General features: G+C 43.5%; 1 protein-coding gene and 1 long non-coding RNA gene across 5 annotated transcripts in view; both read left to right on the top strand.

Annotated features, from left to right (window-relative positions):
* Nucleotides 1-17,422, top strand: part of LOC126959095 (uncharacterized) — a 52,522-nt gene extending 35,100 nt beyond the window's left edge. The window contains exon 2 of the long non-coding RNA XR_007727471.1: nucleotides 190-17,422. This is a non-coding gene — a long non-coding RNA (uncharacterized LOC126959095). The remainder of the gene's footprint in view (nucleotides 1-189) is intronic.
* The window catches only part of SLCO3A1 (solute carrier organic anion transporter family member 3A1), a 324,947-nt gene that overhangs the window by 124,685 nt on the left and 181,113 nt on the right, over nucleotides 1-19,149 (top strand). The window lies entirely within an intron of this gene.

The raw sequence follows: 19,149 nt of genomic DNA, 5'->3' as shown, positions 1-19,149 counted from the left end.
GAAGAATGGAGGCTGAAGCTGGTGTATTGTCTGAGTGTCTAAAATCATGGTGCATTTGAGGGAAATGAAGTTGAGTGAGTGGTTGCATGACTCAAGGGCGAGTTAGGGCAGAGCTTCTCAACCTAGGTGATTTTGCACCTCATGACATTTGGCAGTGTCTGGATTCATTTTTGGTTGTTGTCATAACAGGGTTGGAACACAGGGGAAGTGCTACTGGCATCTAGTGGGGAGAGGCTGTGGATGCTGTCAAGCCTCCATCGGTGCACAGGACCAGCATCCACAACAAAGAATTATCCAACCCCAAATGTCAATAATGCCAAGCCTGAGAATACCGGATTAAGGTGAAAGCAGGCTCTCGAAGTGTTTTGAGTGGAAGTGTGTTAGGGGCTGAAAAGTTACAAACTATATCCAGAAACTTCAATAAAGGTATTTCCTTCTGATGTGCCATCATTCCTGGCTCAAAATTCACTTTCTTTCTACATTTTCTATATTCAGTAGATATGCTGTGTCTGCGAGCCAGGCCTATTGGTGCCTGTTCTGTGGTGAGCAGGCGCCAATAGGTGACAAGGCAGGCAAGAGAGAGTGTCCCCGGACCTAAGAAACCACGCTGTGGACCCAAAGCCACCTGGAAAAGACTCATGGGATGTGGGACATCACTCAAGGCTCAAGGTCAGCCTGGGGTCCAACAGTAAGGATAAGAACCAGGACAGCAGGTTCCAGAAAGCCAAGTCCCTTCATAAGAGGTCAACCTGACCTAAACAGACACCTTTTTAAAAAAATTATTATTATTATTGTTATTTCTCTAAGCCTTCTTAGCATTTGCAGTGTATCCTGGGGGAACTTGCAGTTTTCAGAGACAGACTCATGAATAAAAATGAGTTGTGTAAATTCCTGTATTGAGAGTATTTGCCAAGTGCTGCAGGGCTCCAGAGGAGGTGACGGGCACCTTGGCCTGGAGAAACAGAGGAGGGTGAAGGTTTCTGGGTAAGTCACTGCTGGAAACTAGAAGGTGAAGGGAGAGTCCAGGCAGAGGGAAGAGCATGGTGGGAGGCAAAGGTACCAGCAGGCAGAGGCAGGCAGGGTAGGAGTGTGCTATGGGCAGGGCAGGGAGGCGGGAGGTGCGGTGAGGGGAAGACCACAGGGAACTCCCCAGAAAGCAGAGAATTGGGTGCCTCCTGTGAGTGTCCAGTGTGGTTTCCAGCGAGAATCTCTCCAAAAGAAGAAAGATGTGCTGTCCTGGCAGGAAGGCGGAGACATTCATTTCCAGTCCCTCTGTGGTAGGGTAGGGGTGACCCTCTCTCCAAGAGGTATGATAAAGCCAGTGTCCCCATTAGCATCAAAATAGAGAAGACAGTTCCTTCATTAAAAAAGCAAATTTTGCTGGCACTAGATACCCTTTACAGAGGGCCGGTCTCTGGGAGCCTCCCTGCCTGGGTTCCCATCCCAGCTTCTGGGGTTCCTCTGTGTGCAGTCTGGGGTAGTTAACTTAATTTCTCTGTAGTGCAGTTCCCTATCTGTAAAATGAGTAGATTAATTGTTCCTGCATCCATAGGTGTTTTATGAGTTTAAATGATTTAGTGCAAATAAAGTGCCTGGAATGGTGCCTAGAATATAGTAAATTCTTAGAATTAACCAGTGTTACTCTCTTTTTACCATTTAGGGACAGCAGAGGAAAGGGCTTTAAGAGAGTGTCATGTTCTAGAGCTGAACTTGTGAACTTGCACCTAGGTGTGCTGCAATTGGCTGACAGGTGTGCTTTTTAAAAAATTGAATTTGAATGCCTTTGCGTGGAGCTGGCATGATCCATGATTCGTCATAGTCCATCCTCTACCCCACCCCCTTGTCCCAAGCCTGTCCAGCATCACACATGCAGTGTCCCCTGCACTTGGCTGCCTAAACATGAGAGCAGAGGACACTGGCAATTGCATTAAGTGGAGAGAAGTTATAGGAGGAACATTGGCAGGATTAGCCACAAACTGAGTCAGCTGTCATGCCACACACTTGGTGAGAGCCCTGCTTATAAAGCAGCTGTGAATTTCACATGTTGGGTTCAGCCTGGGAGCTTATTGATGATCACTTTCTATGGCCAGAGGGGCATCCTGCAAGCTTCTCTCTCCAGGAGACAAGCTGCATCCAGGTCCAACCTTCCTCTCAGACCTGCGTCTGCACTGCTAGCACAGCCTCCTCCTTCCTACGCCTCCACCTGACCTGGTCCTGTAACTGTGACATTGCCCCTTACAGCCACCCAGTGGTAGACACTCCAAGGCAGGCAAGAGAAGCAGCCTGCTTTCCCTGGCACTCACCAGCCCGAAGAGCTGTGCTAGTGGTAGAGTAAGGAAAGAACCCTGGCCTCAGAGGTAAAAGACCTCACTGAAGTGTGACCTTGGTCAGGTCACTGAGCCCTGCAGTCCTCTTCCTTGTCTATAACCCCTGGGGTACTGTGTTGCTTACAGCACCTCCTTGGTTATTGGGTTGTTAGAGAGAGGCAGTGTTTGTACTGGTGCCTTATTATTATTATTTTTAATGTTACTCTGCAAATGATGGACATTCAAAATAATTAGCAATGCTGCATTATTTCTTGAAGTTGTGGCCAACCATCCACAGCCTGGGCTAGAAAGCAGGAATGGGGAGGTCGATTGTGGTGAGGGTCCCAAATTGTACTGGGGAGAAGATAGATGGAAGCAAAGAAACTCTATACACAGAGGATTTCAAAGAGTTAGTACCAAAAAAAGACTGTAAAATATCTTAATAACGTTTGTATTGACCATGTGTTGAAATGACATTTCAGATATTTTGGATTAAATAAAATATTAAATATTTATTAAAATTAATTTTGCATGTTTCTACTTTTAAGTGTAGCTTTTTTTTTAATATAGTAGAAAATGTGCAGCATATTTCACTTTAGACCAGCTGCATTGCAAGTGCTCACTGCTCACATGTGGCTATCATTGGACAACACAGCTATAACCATATACAAATTGCATTCTGTACGTGCCATTGGACTTCAAGACTTTTTCCTCCTTCTCCTTGGAGTAGCCTCAACTCTAACTTCTTTCTCTGGATAATTCCTGTTCATCCTTCAGAGCAAGGTCTAGCATCAAATTCTCTTGGAAGAGTTTTCTGACCCCTTAGTCTGGGGCCCCTTTTCCACAGCTCCTGATGATCGGCACATACCCTGGGGCACACGGATAGTTTATAGGAACAGTGGGAGAGAATACTTGAAATCGAGTGTTTCCAGATCAGATCTGTGTTGTAGGATTTTTCCTGTCCAAGTGGCATAGTCCTCAAATGAAAAAGTTTGAGAAAACGCTTTAAACATTTCATCCTGCTGTAGACAGGTTCAGTGTGACTATAAAGGTTATGAATGGGAATCCAAAGAAACATTTGCAGAATCATACTTACTTTCTACCCCAATTCTGTAGGATCACCGTGTCTGTGATTGGCTGTCAGTTACAAGCAGTGATTTTTCTCTATGTTCATAGCTTAATAGACTTCTGGATCTGGGTGATTTTTAATGGAGCTTATTTTTAGGTGCATCTGATCACATGATTTGGTAAATATTGGACCCAGAAACTGATGGAGAAAACAAATCCCACATGAATTTGTTGTGCCCTTTATTGTATAGTAGAGAGATGAAAATGAGATAGGGAGACATAAGGAAATGCTATTGTTACATTTAAAAATGGCAGCTTTACACATGTAAATGACTAGGATTGGCTATTGTCGCCTTCACAGCAACTGAGTTGGGTTTGAGTTCCTGTTCCTGTGGCTGCAAGGACTTTGCCACATTACCCAATCTTAATTTGTCTCTGTCTCCTTATCTTCCACTGGGCATAGTGACCATCTGATAGTGTGACTGTAAATAGGTAGAAATGAGATAACACATCTAGTAGTTAGAATCTATTAACCTCCAGTTAAGTCAAGTTTTTGCTATTCTTTTTAGTTATTCACTTATAGTTTTGTTAAGTAATGGTTCTCTATGGTCTTTTTAAAAATCTAGTTATCAAGGACTAATAAAGGAGCATTAAATTTACCCATATGGTGTTGTCCTCCTCAGTTTCTCTTTGTTCTAATTTTTAGATGGTGTTTGTTTTATAAAATATTCATCCTTTACAGTGTATCTTAAATGTACCTGACCTTGTTTGCTCCTGTTACCATTTTTTTTTTTCAATTTTTAAGGGTCTAATTTATTGAGGTATTACTTACATGCAATAAAATTTACCCCTTTAAGTGTAGGACTTGATGAATTTTGATAAACATGTACAGTTGTGTAAACACCAAAATGGGGAGTTGTCCAAGTGGTATAAAGTGATGGTTATGCAAGATGAATTAATTCCAGAGATTTGCTGTACAATACATGTCTGTGGTCAACCATACAATTTTTAAGTGGGCACTTAAAAATGTATAAGAGGGTAGATTTCATGTTAAGTGTTTTTACCACAATAAAACAAGAAAAACAAAAAGACACAAGACACTTTTGGAGATATCTGTTACCTTGATTGTGGTGACGGTTGCATAAGTATATGTGTGTGCCCAGACTCATCCAATTGTGCGTGTTAAATATTTGCAGTTTTTGTATGTCACTTCCACCTCAGCAAAGCTGTTAAAAATGATATAGAAGAGGTTATATATATTTATTTATTAGATAGGGTCTCACTGTCGCCCAGGCTGGAGTGTAGTAGTGAAATCCTGGCTCACCACAACCTCTGCTTCCTGGGCTCAAGCGATTCTCCAGCCTCAGCCTCCCGAGTAGATGGGACTACAGGCATGCGCCACGAACACTTGGCTAATTTTTGTGGTTTTTGTAGGGCCAGGATTTTGCCATGTTGGCCATGCTGGTCTTGAACTCCTGAGTTCAAAGCAATCTGCCCTCCTCGGCCTCCCAAAGTGCTGGGATTACAGGTGTGAGCCACGTGCCTGGCCAGGACTTCTATATTTTTTTAATTTAGGTGATATCATACCTCTCTGCCCCTCCTTGTATACTGGCACCTGCCCATTCCTGAGTTCTTGATTTTAGCTATCAGATAGCTGGCATATGTCTTTGAAAAGCTTTCTTGGTAAAAGTCTTATGATTGATGTATTTCCTTGGTTCTAAAGTATCTGAAAAAAGGGTTTTTGCTTCTTCATACCTCAACGTACGTCGCCCAGGTAAAAATACTTCCTTGCCACAGTCATTTCCTCCTGATTGTGCAGCTCTTGACTCCTAATGGAATGGGGCGGTAAGCTCAGATCAGCCTGCTCTCTGTTCCTTTGTGTGCAGGTACCGTGCTTTCCTTGCCTACCTGCTCATGAGAACAGTTGCTTTAACCCTGAGTATATCTAGGTGTAAATGCTCCTTTGTTCCTTTTCCTAGGAAATTAGTGCTTTACTTGCATTGGATTTCTTGTCCTTGGGAGGTGTACAAAATGAATTTCTCAACCTCCTTTCAGCTCTCTCCCCGGTTTCTTCAGCCTGTCAGACTCTGCTCCGGCAGGCCACGTCAGCCAAGAACTTCCCTTCTCCCCTCTATAGCCCTCTGTCTCCTTTCTGCTCTTTCTGTCTCTGCTATCCTGCCCTCTGGCTCCTGACTCCACTGCAGCATGAATGTGCTTTGCTGTGTCACTAGACTCCTGGACCCTAAATCCAGTGGGCCCCTGGTGGTTCTTCTGTTGCTCTACCAGTTGGCAGCAGCAGATGGGGTTTTTGACATTCTCTTCTCCCTTGGCATTTCTGACAGAGTTTCTTCTTTTTGTCTCTAACATCTCCCAAGCCATTTCTTCTGAGTCTTCCTCCAGATCTCCCCTTCCTTGGGCCATCCCTTAGATCTCCCTGCAATCCCCCTCCCCGCCCTGGTTTCACCTTTAATCACCCCCCTTCTCATTCTCCACTCTCCCTCTGGGTTATGTCCTCTGTTTCCTTAGCTTTGGCCATCACCTCCATTCACTTCCCTGCTTTGGCCCTCATATACTTAGATAAGGCTTCTCTAATTAGGGTATTAGTAGTACCTGCTCATAGTTTTGTTGTGAGGATTACATGAGGGACAATACATAAAGTGTTTAAAAGAGTCCAGCACATAGTAAGTGCTCAATAAAACCTGGCTGTTAGTAATATGTTGTTATAAGTATTATTACTAATGTGTTTCTGCTTTGTCTAACTTTAATTCTTGGAGACCTAAATCATATCTTACTACTTTTTTAACACTCCCTCTTAACACGCCATCACAGTGTGTCTGAAGTATAACAGAAGCTCAGAAATGCTTGTTAAAAATTAATTAATGGGTACGTTCTCAAAAGTATTGAAAATAAGCATTTAAGCAAAAACTATACAAGAATGTTCATAGTGCTCTTTATAATAGCTAAGAAGAGGAAAAAACCCAAATGTCTATTGGCAGATAATGGATAAACAAAATGATATATCTATACAATGATGTATTGTTCAGTCATGAAAAGGAATGAAGATACACGCTGTGACGTGAATGAACCTAGAAAACATTAAATGAAAGAAGGCAATCACAAAAGGACACATATTGTGAGATGCCATTCATAAGAAAGGTCCAGAATAGGCAAATCCATAGAGATGGAAAGCAGATTAGTGGTTTCCAGGGAGGGGATGGGGGAGAGAAAGTGGGGAGTGACTGCTTGATGGACATGAGGCTCTCTCAGAGTGATGAGTGTTTTGGAACTAGATAGTGGTGATAGTTGTGAAACATGGTGAAAGTACCAAAGTGTCACTAATGGTAAATTTTTGCTACATGTGTTTTACCACTATTTTTAAAATGAATGAATGATTGGATGGATGGATACATGGATCATGTGAAGACATCCTGCCTGAGGTTTTGTCAGTGCAATGAGACCAGCAATCAATTCCTCACTGCCACCCTGGAGGGTCACATGCACTGGTCCCCCCTGCGTTATGATGACCCAAGTGCTTCAGCCTCACATTGCTGCACCCCCCTTTCTGTATCTTCATGGCTCATTGTGAGAAGCGAAGGAGCTGTCCAAGGATGTTGTGATACGTTCCATGTTGTTGGTAACACACTTGGAGGTGATATCTCCTGGCAGCTGCAGAGAAAGCCAGTTCAGTAAGTTTGGGGTTATTAGGGAAGAAGGGGAAAAATGGTGAGAATGTGCCCTAGGAAAGTAGGGTCCTCAGACATGGAAAACAAAATATCATATGTTCTCACTTCTAAGTGGGAGCTAAGCTATGAGGACACAAAGGCATAAGAGTGATATAATGAACTTTGGCAACTGGGGTGTGGGGACATTTGGAGGTAGGTGAGGGATAAAAGACTACATATTGGGTAGAGTGTACACTGCTTGGGTGATGGGTGCACTAAATTCTCAGACACCACCACTAAAGAGCTAATCCAGAAAACACCTGCACCCCAAAAACTATCGAAATAAAAGTTTTTTTTTTTTTTTTTTTTTTAAGACAATAGCATCCTAAGATACCTTAATAAAGAAAAATCAGAGAAGGTCTTTTGCAAGCAAATCTTATTAGAAATACTTTTTAATGGTTGAGATTAAAAACATATCTCCTAAATGATCCTCCCAGGAAACTCTGAAGTTCTTGAGGATAAAGACCTTGGCTGTCTTGCTAATGTTGTCTCCCTGAACCTTGCATGGGTCCAGGCACTGAGTGGGCGCTCAGTAAACATGGAGTATTGAGTCAGATCCTGAATATTGAAATAATTGATTATTGAATCAGATATTGAGCCAGATAATTTTCCAAACAAAATGAATACCACCCTGTGCTTCTTGTTGGTTTTTTCCCATCACCCATTGCTGGGGGAGTTTTTCAGGTTTTGCAGGTAGACCTGGGACTAGGAACATTGCGGAAGGTCATTGATCAAAGACAGAACTTCAGTCAGTTACCAGAGGTATTTTCTCCCCTGTAAATGATAGACCATCCTGCGGTACCCTGCCTTCTCCCTGCTGTTTATGAGGATGGATTATTTCTGATTCAGATATTTCCAATCCTTTAATTCTTTCTTTCTCAGTGAACTAAGCTCTTTTACTCTTCAGTGAAAATGGCACTGAAGTGTCTGGCATCCACACTAGGAAAAAGCTTTCTGTGAATATGTGGCCTTTTAGAATGAAGGCAGTGATCTTTAGAGTTCTTAATTACCCAAGCCACCAACTCATCTAAGCCCTGGTCCATACTCCAAAGAGGAGGGAAGGATTTGGATGTCAGTTTAAGCCTTAGCATCTGTTCTGTATTCAGGGCTCATAGTACAAATGTGTTACTTTCCACCCCCCTCAGTGGAATGTATTTTTCTTATTTTTCCCTCTATAAAACATGCATGTGCCTTAGAATTTTCCCATTGGAGTTTATTTAATAATTACACAGGTTTACTTTTTATTATATGTTAATGATTTTACTAAGTTGATAGATTAAACTTAGAAATTATTAATGGATTCATATATGAAAACTGTTAGGAACAGGAGTCTCACAAAGGTTCAAACTTTCCACATATCAGTATCATCTAGTTCAAGGGTCAACAAACTATGGGCCCATGGGCCAAATCCCATTGACCATATCTGGCCCTTTACAGAAGAAGTTCGCCAACCCCTGGTCTGGTTCAACACTTAGCATAAGCTACTGCTCATACCTACCCTATTGTGGCCTATGTTCTGTCATTGATTGATTACTAAAATTGGTTTGCCATTCTCAATTCTCTTCACTTGTACTAACTATCATTTATGACTTCAGACCTACTAGTTAACTTCTCTGAGATTCAGGTGCCTCATCTGCAAAAAGGGGACATAATACAGTTTTCATCATTAAGCATTTCATCAAGTGAATTACATATACAGGTTGAGTACCCCTTATCCCCAGGAATCTTGGGACCAGAAGTGTTTCTAATTTTATTTTAATTTTGGAATATCTGCATGTGTATAATGAGATATTTTGGGGATGGGACCTAAGTGTCAACATGAAATTCTTTTGTTTCATATACACCTTATGCACATAGCTTGAAGGTAATTTGATAAAATAGTCTAACTGGTTTCGTGCATGAAACAAAGTGCTGACTGCAGTTTGACTGCACCTCATCACATGAGTTCAAGTGTGGAATTCTCCACTTGGCAGTACTCAAAACGCTTCAGATTTTGAAGCATTTTGGATTTCAGACTAGGGATGCTGAACCTGTATAAATCACCTAGCATACTGTCTGGCACTTAGCAGATCCTTTCTTCTTTCTACCTCTTCCCTAAAGAGTATGACCATTTATCCATGAAAACAAAATTAAATGGCACTACAGTGTAGAAGTAAATTTAAATTTGCTATCACTCATCCTGGGTTTAAATCACTGTTCTGCCGCTTACTAGGTATGTGACCTTGAGCAAGAGGCTTAATCTCATTAAACCTCCTCTAAAACCAGAGATAATAATGGTATCTATGTCCTAAGTACAATCATGACCCTTCAGTATACAGTGCACGTCAAGTGCTTAGCATAATGCCTTGCACCCAGTATATACTAATTAAATGGTAGGATCTATTATTGTCATCATCAGTGTTATTATTAATTTCTTAGGGTATACAAACTATTGGTGAGGATCGTGGCATTCATCAGCTCTACCCACATTTGCCAACATCAACTCTTCTAGTCAGCCAAACCTTTTCCCACTGAGCTTCACTTAAGCGAGCAAAGAAAACATGTTTTCCTGGGGAAAATGAATCTAGAGCTTCACCATCCGCATTTGGTGCATTAGAAACATTCCAAAAGGAAAAGCAACAGAGAGGCTGGATTTGCACATTTCTTTCAGACCTGCCGCCTGATTCCCTTCACACTTCCTGGCTGCATTGTCAACAAGTCCTCTTGGCCTTAGCTGTACCTGTGTGGCTGTAGTAGCACCACTCACATTTCTCAGGGGTTGGTGTGGCGAGAGGCCTCGCTGCTCTGGTGGAGCTGCCCAAGGGACATCCATTCATTGGTTTGCTTGTTTATTCATTTGCTTCAAATTTATTTTACTGTACTGGGTGCAGAGGTAACAAAGAATATTAATACCTAGCCTTTCCATTAAGGGGCTCACCATCTTGGACCCCAGTTTTGAAGATATATTGGAGAGGCAAGAGTTTGGGGGCTGGGAAATCTGACAGTTTAAAAATAATCCAAGCAAAGATGGTGAATGGATTCATAGGGTGATAGAGGGGAGAAGGGGGTACTCGGCTGGCCAGGGATGAAGCTTTAGTTGGTATGAAATTTCTAAGCTCATTCATGTTCTGAGTGGGTCCTTTCTAAACATAACTCCTTGACTATAAATCCTTTTTACTCCAGGGATCATTCCATAAGGAGTGTAGCCCTGGCTGGCTTTGCAGTTTTTTCCCTCACATCATGCAGCTGTTGTTGGGCACGGAGCATGCTGTATGCACTAGGAAGTGAGTGTGTCTCCTGGTACCCTGGTGCCCCTTGAACAAACACAGTCCCAGGAACAACAACTGGACTTCTGTGCAAGCTGAACTTCTGTTTCTACTTCTGTGCAAGCTGAACAAAGGCACCAGCCTACTTTTCCCAGGTCCAGGAAAGACTGCAGTGCACCATGATGCTAAAGACAGAAGTGCTTCCCTTGGCCTTGGGTCCAGGTGACCATAATTCATGTGCAGAAACTGGCATGACACTTTATAGAACAGCAAGTTCCACTGGGGCGGGATTGCTGACAGCTGTGCTTTTCTTGTCAAACACTGGCTTGGGAGAGTCAAAAATAGACGGTCCTAGGACCAGTCTGGGTTCAGGAAGTGGCATGAGCAAGTTGCCTCCCCCTTAGGGAGAGTGAGCCACATTCCTCAGAGTGACAGGCTGCCTGGGATGGTAAAGAACAGGGCAGTGGCCAGGCTGGGGCGGGATGATTCAGATGCCTGGCCTTCCGGCTGCCATGGTCCTTCTCCCACCAGCCAGGCCCTCCTTGCTCTGCCAGCCAGGGACTCCCATTTCTCCCTGCTCCTTTGTGCCATGGCTCACCTCTGACTATGATGCTTCCTGCTCAGAAAGCTCTGTGGGACATCATCGCTGGGCAAAGAAAGTGTAAACTCATCCTGTGAGGCCCCTTGGAGTCCACGCGTATCTTATCTCATCTCTCTTTAGACTCCGCTTCATGCCCTTTATGCTCCAGCCACTCCAGACTCCAGCTTGACATTCCCCCAGAATGCCCATGCTTTCCCACCTCATGGCTTTTTCCTCTAGTTCTTCCCATCCTGCAGAGTGCTTCCTACCTGTGCGCATTCCATAGGTCCTTCAGGGACCAGCTCACATTACGTATGGTGATCGTAACATTTATCATCTAAACAAGGATTTTTTCAGAACAAATTTCACAAACTACCCCTCCCTTTGGGCCATGAGGTCATGCAGTCACCCAATCCAAAAACCCTTTACAAAGAGGACTGTATCCGTGTCTTATCTGGCTCTCTCAATTTTTTCTTGTTGGAAAGGTTGTCACAGATCCCCCTGCCACAGAGTATGGACATCAGGGTAGATGCTTAGTTTCGGCTCCAGGTTCTAAGCTCCCTCAGAATAGACACAGTGCCCAGTGAGTCTTGTCCCCTCACCAGCAGCCTGTACGACCCCTTGCCCAAAGATGATGCCCACAGACCCTCCAAGTAGCTGCTTGCTGGTGAGCACGCTTCGATGCTGCATGGCTGCATGCTTACATGCCTTCCTCTGTCCCCAGCACCACTTACTGAAGTTATGCACATCATTGCAGGAGAGGGCGTGCCCACAGCTGCAAAGTCTTTGGCACACAAGGCGAGGACTCTGCTTCAGCCAGCATGCCAGATTTTGGCCCTCAGGCAGCTGCCCAAAGAGCTCTTGCCAGTGCTGTGGCTCTTGCTAATATTTAATGATTGTCAGAGAGGGACCACCTGTGGGTCATGCTGGCCACACATTACTTTAGGCAAGAAACCCAGAGTGTTGGCTTCTTGTTTTGCGTCAAGTCCCTTAGCAATCAGGGCAGGGCCCTAGTTTTAAGATGGCTTAGCCCACACTGGAGTACCTAGTTAAGTAACAGGTTCATAGTCCAGCCTTGGCTCTGAGGAGGGCTTGTAGGAGAAATAGTTGTAGTTTCTTTCGACAATTCTGCATTTGCTGTAAGAGCTTATTGAAGATTCCTTTAAGGGTTCATAAGATTGATCTCCAATAAAGCAGTGATTTTCAACTCTTTTTCTCCCTTAGCTGGAGAATCCTTGTTTCAAACAACATCTTGGGTGGACATTCTGAAATGGGAAACAACCAAGTAAAGCTTTTGTGGGCAAAGGCAGTGTTAGGACTTGAAGTTCTGTGCCCTTGCCACAGGCTCCCTTTATAGAATTTCTGAGAAAATAGCTTAAAAATCACTGCTGTAGAGTTTAGTAAGGAAGATACGTGTCCTGGAATCACAAGTGATTTGAGTTGCTGACAAGTGATTTGAGTGAAGCACAGGCTAAGATGGGTGGGAGGACAGGTGTTGCCCACTAGCCCTACAGGAGGTGTTTAATGGATGCTGGTGGGTGGGGAGCTGCCTGGGCTTGCCCAAGGCCACTCAGCTCCATTGTAAGTCTCCCAAGCCCAGGACTGTGCATTACACCCAGCAAGGGAAACAGGACCCTCTCCAGGAATGCCTTCCCTGCATCACCCCCACCCCAAACTCCTAGGAATTGAGGGAATCTGTCCCTTTACAGAATGGCAGCCCCTGCTTGGGGTATGGGAGCAGCAGTGAGAGACTGACCTCATCCAAAGTGGATGATCCTCTCCAGGTATCCCTTGGTCTTATTTCCATTAAGCTGGAGATGGGAATAGTCAGAAGTAGCAGTCACATTTTAACAAGCTATGTTTCACAAGATACACTTGACCTTTGCTGTAGTGATCAATAACTGAGCATGTACCCTCTGCCAGGCATGGTCCTATATGCTGTGCATGCACATATTATCCCATTTCATTTTTACAGCATTCCCACTTTATAAAGGCTGTTCCAGTTGAGAATTTTAATAAGAAGTCTTGGTGCATTTCTTGCACCTTTTTCTTAAAGTATGACCCTGAGAGTTACAGGAATGGGAGGCTATTTATTTCTAGAGAAGTTCTCTCTGGCTTCCCAGGAGGAGAGTCAGGTCCATACCCTTTATCCCCATCCCTTGTTTGGCCTGATGGAGGGTGTCTGGCCCTACCTGAACGAGCCTTGGAAGGTTTCGCTGCAATTCTGACTTAGTCTTTAATTGACTGTCCCGGACAGATTGAGAACTGAAACCCATCAGAAAGAAGCATGAGACTGAATTTCTCCTGAGAGCTCAGCTCACTTTTAAAAGTAAATTACTTATATCCTCCTCGAGGCAGTAAAAGCACATTTGTTTGGTTGTGGCATGGGGAGGCCACGGGGACTATAACTTTGTGAAAATCAAGGTTTAAAATGTGTGACAAAAAGCAATAAAATCATGTTGATAGACATAAAAGAGATCAACGTGGAATGTGCCCTGGTAGCAGAAACAGGGTGGAGGAAAGTTGGAATTCACAAACGTGTGTACAGATCTCTGGTTTTCTAAGTCCAGTTAGAAGATATTCAACCCATGTCACATTCCTGGACCATAACATCGCTCTAATGTTGATCTAGAAGCTGCCGTCTATTGTACAGATGAATCCGTCTATGTTAACAAGGCTAATCAATCAAGGAGGAAAATCAAGACAGGGAGCTTGTGAGAGTGGATGTTGTTTCTGGTCACAAGGCTTCCAGTTCAGCGCTGTACCTCTGACCCTCCCCAACCAAACAAGGTTCTGTTTATCCAGACCAGGGGGCCACCAGGTCAGGTTTGCAGTCGGTTATTCCCACTGAGGAGAGGGGTTTGTGCTTTCCTGTTTAATTGCTTGTCTGGCCAAGCCATGAGTTGCAGGGTCTACCTCTTTGTTGGCCTTTTCCAGGAGGAGGTAATGGGAACTCAGTGCAGTGACATAAATCCTCTTTCCAGACTATTATTCAAGGTTTGAAGGGAGATAAAGTTAAATTTAACCTCCCGCTTCAGCTATTTTCACAAGAAAAATAAAAATTTAAAGCATATTTCCTGGTGATTCCATCATCTTTCTTATCAGAGATTTACAAATAATTCTAAAAGTTGAGAATTTCTGCAAAGTCTGAATACCCTTGAGCCTTTTTCCTGAGAGATAAGATGGTGTATTTATGCACATACATTCAGATAAGAGGTTGCAAATGTTTTTGCTTAAACCTCATCGGTAAAGGTTGTGATAAGTACCAATAATACTTTATTAATTTTATACTTGTATTCTTTGATAACATAGAAGGCATATTATAAAACAAACAAACATGTACATAAAAAGAGGAGATAAAGATGAAATAAACAGTATTGTAAAATGTCTCACTAGCCCTGATGGCTTTATACTGTCATCAGCTGATATCTCAAGACATAGAGATATTTGGAGTCACTTAGAGTGACATTTATTGTTAACGATTTTGAGTATAAATCCCTATTTCCAGTTATTTTATCCATAATTTCACATTTGTTTGCTGAATTGTCACTGTTTTTCAACTTTATGGTAGGGCTGGCAAAAGCTTTTACTAGGGGAATGAGAGGCCCTACCATTTCTTGGTGTTGTGTTTGCATTATTATCTTCAACTCATGCTTTTTTTTGCAGTAATCTTTTTTTAAGTGAAATTTTTTCTTAAGTAGATCATACATAGAAGCACATAAGTGCTTCATCTCAGATCGTAAGTGTACAATATGAATTTTCACAAAATGGACACACTCATATGACCACTACCCAGATCAAGGGAGATAGAACATTCCCAAAGCCCCCACGGTGGCTCTCCAAGTCACTCCCACCCTCTTCTTTCCCAAAGTAACCCCCAAAGTGACCTCTCTTTTGATGTCTGTTACCTTATATTACTTTTGCCTGTGTTTGAGCTTTATGTGAATGAAATGATGGCATCTATTCTCTGGCGTCTGGCTGCTTTTGCAGTACATTCTGCTTGCTGGATTCATCCATGTTGTCACATGTAGTTGCAGTTTCTTTTGTTTAAGTGCAGCACTCCATTCTGTGACAGCCCCATTTCATTATTCCTTCTACTATTGAGGGCATTTGTGTAGTATCCAGTTTGGGGCTATCATGACTAGTGTCTCTGTGAGCATTACTGTCCCTGGGTTTTGGTGAACATATGCCCACATTTATGTAGCATGTGCACCTAGGAGTGGAATTGCTGAGTCATAAGGTATGTTCATTGTTAGTAATACTGTCCAAAAGTATCAACATACATTTCCTAATGAGCACGGGTTGAGGAGCTCTTCCATGCTCACTAACACTTGGTATTACTGTCATCTTCTTAGCTTTAGCCGTTCTGGTGGATACTGTCAGCATGGTCCTTAGGTCAGACAAAGGAGTCCCTCAGGCCCTGTGTCACAGAGGGCCCTGCACTAGTGCTACTCAGGAGTGTGCCAGGTCTGGAGGGTGGTTGCTTGCAAAGAGCCACAGGACCACTTCCAGGGCCTGCTTGTCCTGCAGAAGGTAGCCTGAAGGGGTAGCCAAGAGATGCTTCTCATCAGAGATGGGATGGAAGGAAGAGTGAGTGCACAGAGCTGGTTCCTGTGGGCTTCCTAGTCTACATGTATGTGGGGGAGCCTTCGAGGAGCAGGATGGAGCCCTGGGTTGGGGGAAAAGGGTGCCATGACCAGAGCCTGGCTCTCCCCCTTATAACAGGCTTCCAGTGCCGAGGAGGCTGGTAATTCCACATTTGGACCTGGTCCTCTGAGTTTACACTCCCTTGAGGAGTGTGACAAGGTGAAACCAGTGGAGGTGGGCTGTGGGAGCACTTGGTGGGCAGAGGCTGAGTGGCATGGTTTTTTGAGAGACCAGGGAGTGCCTGCTGACCACCATGCTCGGCCTGTATTTGCCCTTTCCTCGGCCACTGTCCAGGTAGGGGTGTGATGGTAGAGTGATGGTGGGCAAGCAGCTGAGCCTGGGTCAGGGGGTGAAGAGCCTCCCTGACTTCCTGGGGAAAGAGGACAAGAAGGTGGATATGCACCCCATGGGCTTCCAGGCAGATAAGAATAGGGAGATGGGGAAGTGGCTGTGGGTGCCTATTGGCAGCAGGATCCTTTCCTTTCATCCTTGCCTGCCTCCTAGAGCTCACTGTCCCAAAGAAAGATAATGTGAGTGACAGGTGTCATTTTAATTCTCTAGTAGCCATGTTTTTAAAGAAAAAAAAAAAAAAGTATGCAGAAAGAAGTAAAATTCATTTTATGTTGACCTAATAGAGCCAAAATATAATTTCAATAAGTGATTAATGTAAACCTTACTAGTGAGACGTTTACATTTTTTTTTTTTTAACTAGGTTTCAGAGTCAGACGTGTATGTTGACGCTTCCAGTCTGACCTCAGTTCAGACCAGCTGCATTGGTTAACCTCCTGGACAGGGCAGCCCCAGAGGGGATCATGGCCTTTGGTAGGAAATTAAATTAATTTGGGGTTTGTACTCTCCATAGCTATTTAATGTGAACTGTTGCCTTTCCATGGTTTTGATTTTGTTATGAAGATATGTTTGTAAAAATAGGAAGATAGAATATATTTTAAGTTTGTTAGGTTGAATTTAAACTTTTAACATCGAGCCATATGGGGAGGAAGGTGTCTCCATTTCTACCTTTGCCCATAAATTCTGGTAGCAGTCAGTGGTCAAGAGAGAGGCAGGGTTGGTGGTGGCCATGGTCAGATGCTGTCCATCTTAGTGTATCCAGGCAGGGACACAGGCAAGGACCATTTCTTACTCATCTTTGGGGCTTCAGAGCCCCAAAGATTCTTCGCGACCTGACCAGAAGTTGCTTTTTATCACTTACAGGTTTGAGGTTTTCTAGGAAGGTGATGCAGGTTTTAAAAATCACGTAGTTGAGAAGCCTGGCATCAATAATCACATACTAAGGGAACAAAACTCAGTTCTTTGTGTTGTGTCAGTAGGTGCCACATGAAGGGGTAGCATAGATCTGCCTTTTTCCCCCATATTCCTAGAGCCTAGTGTACAGTAAGTGCTAATGAATTAACTTGTTTATTCAACATGTGTTTACTGAACACCTTTCATGTGTCAGGTGCCAAGTGATATATTACCTTCTGGGGATACAACAGTGAACAAGACAAAGTTCTTGCTCTCTTGGAATTTATGTATTATTGATAGGAAGCCTGTTTTGTTAATAATAATAAAAAAGTCAGGCATGGTGGCTCATGCCTGCAATCCCAGCACTTTGGGAGGCCAAGGCGGATGGATCACCTGAGGTCAGGAGTTTGAGACCAGCCTGGCCATCATCATGAAACTCTGTCTCTATTAGAAACTCCAAAAATTAGCCGGGTGTGGTAGCAGGCACCTGTAATCCCAGCTACTAGGGAGGCTGAGGCAGAGGGAATTGCTTGAACCCAGGAGGCGGAGGTTGCAGTGAGCTGAGATGGCACCACCGCACTCCAGCATGGATGACAGAGTGAGACTTTGTCTCCAAAAAAAAATGATAATAATAATAAATTGTGGTCACAGCTCAAATGACATTCTGACATATGATGGATTCTCAAAGAGCTCAGAAGAAAAACAGTAGTTTTCCTGAGTCTCAAAAGATATGATTAGTCAGCAGACACAAGGGATATTTAAATACCTGAAGGAGGGGTCCTCCTGGCCACGCAGAGGATGTGGGATTTGCTGGTAAGGGATTAAGGGAATCCATTCAAGAACACTTGTCTCAAACTTATTTTGACTTACAAACCCATGTCTGTACTATTCTTTGTCACCTGACAGATAATTGTGTTTTATCACTTACAGATGTAGGGTTTTCTAGGGGCTGATGGGAAGGAGATATACATTTGAAAAATGGCATAGGGTTGGGTGTGGTAGTGCATGCCTATAATTCTAGCACTTGGGCAGGCCAAGGTGGGTGGATCACTTGAGCTCAGGAGTTTAAGACCAGCCTGGGCAATGTGGCGAAACCTTGTCTCTACAAAAAAATACAAAAACTAGCCAGGCGTGGTGGCATGTACCTGTAGTCCCAGCTACTCAGGAGGCTGAAGTTGGAGGATCACCTGAGCTGGTGGGTTGGGGAGTCGGGGGGCGGGGAGGGAAGTGGAGGCTGCAGTGAGCCATGATTGCACCGCTGCACTCCAGCCTGGGTGACAGAGTGAGGCCCTGTCTCAATCAGTCAATAAAGGCATAGATGAGAAGTGTAGCATCATTAATGAAATAACAAGTGAATACAATAAATTAACATTTAAAAATAAAATTAAAGAAATTAAAAATTTAGTGAGCCCAAGGAAAACTTGATTACATGGGATGGTTCAGCATGAGACACAATAAAAGGGAAACTTGTAGATCAATTAGTAAAAATAATCAAAATCCTTTGGGTCCTTTTCAGTGGTTTTTGAACTTAAGGGGAATAAGAATCACCTGGAGGGCTTGTTACACCTCAGATTGCTGGTCACTGTGCTCATAGTTTGTAATAGATCTAAGGTGGAGCCTGAAAATTTGCAGTCCTAACGAGTTTCCAGGTGTTGCTGATGCTGCTGGTCCAGGAACCAGGCTTTGAAAAAATCACAGGTTTATTTCACTGTATCACTCTTATACGCACACAACAGCTTTATGCTTCAGTTTCATACAGTTAACGCAAGGACAGACCATAAGTCCTACCAATAACGCAGAGTGAGGTAGGATATAGCCCGATCATGGCTGCAAAAAGATAGCTGGAAAAACACAGCAACTATGTGTACAGTTTTCATCTCTCTTTTATACTTAACGTTGTTGTCCTTGACTAGTTTAGCCAGTCTCTTGTGTCTCCTTGTGAGGATATCAAAATTAGGTTGTCCGTAACCTGACTCTTCTTGAGTTGGTTCATCTCCTGACACTGCCCTTTTCCTGCAGAAACTACAGGGACCATCGCTCGCAGATAAGCCCGTTGCTGTTCATTCCACTGTGTCTTCGCATAAGCTTCCTTATTAATCTGCCGCAAAAGTGTATTCTTACTTAGGACCCCACTCAGCTGCCACCTCCTCTTTAGGCTCTTCTTGTCTTCTGTATCTTCCCTGTTCCATCTTCTTTCTGTACCTTATATGGACTCCTCCTGCAGCCCTTAACATACTGTATTATAATCTGTAACATATGTAGTCCTCTTCCTATCATGTGAGCAACTCTGGGGCATCAGCCTTACCTTCTGCAGTTTTGTGGCCCCTTTTCCAGCCCAC

The sequence above is a fragment of the Macaca thibetana genome, chromosome 7, assembly GCF_024542745.1.
Source record: "Macaca thibetana thibetana isolate TM-01 chromosome 7, ASM2454274v1, whole genome shotgun sequence".
Lineage (NCBI taxonomy): Eukaryota > Metazoa > Chordata > Mammalia > Primates > Cercopithecidae > Macaca > Macaca thibetana.
Note: the sequence above shows the minus strand (reverse complement) of the source record. Positions and strands in the feature narration are given on the sequence as shown.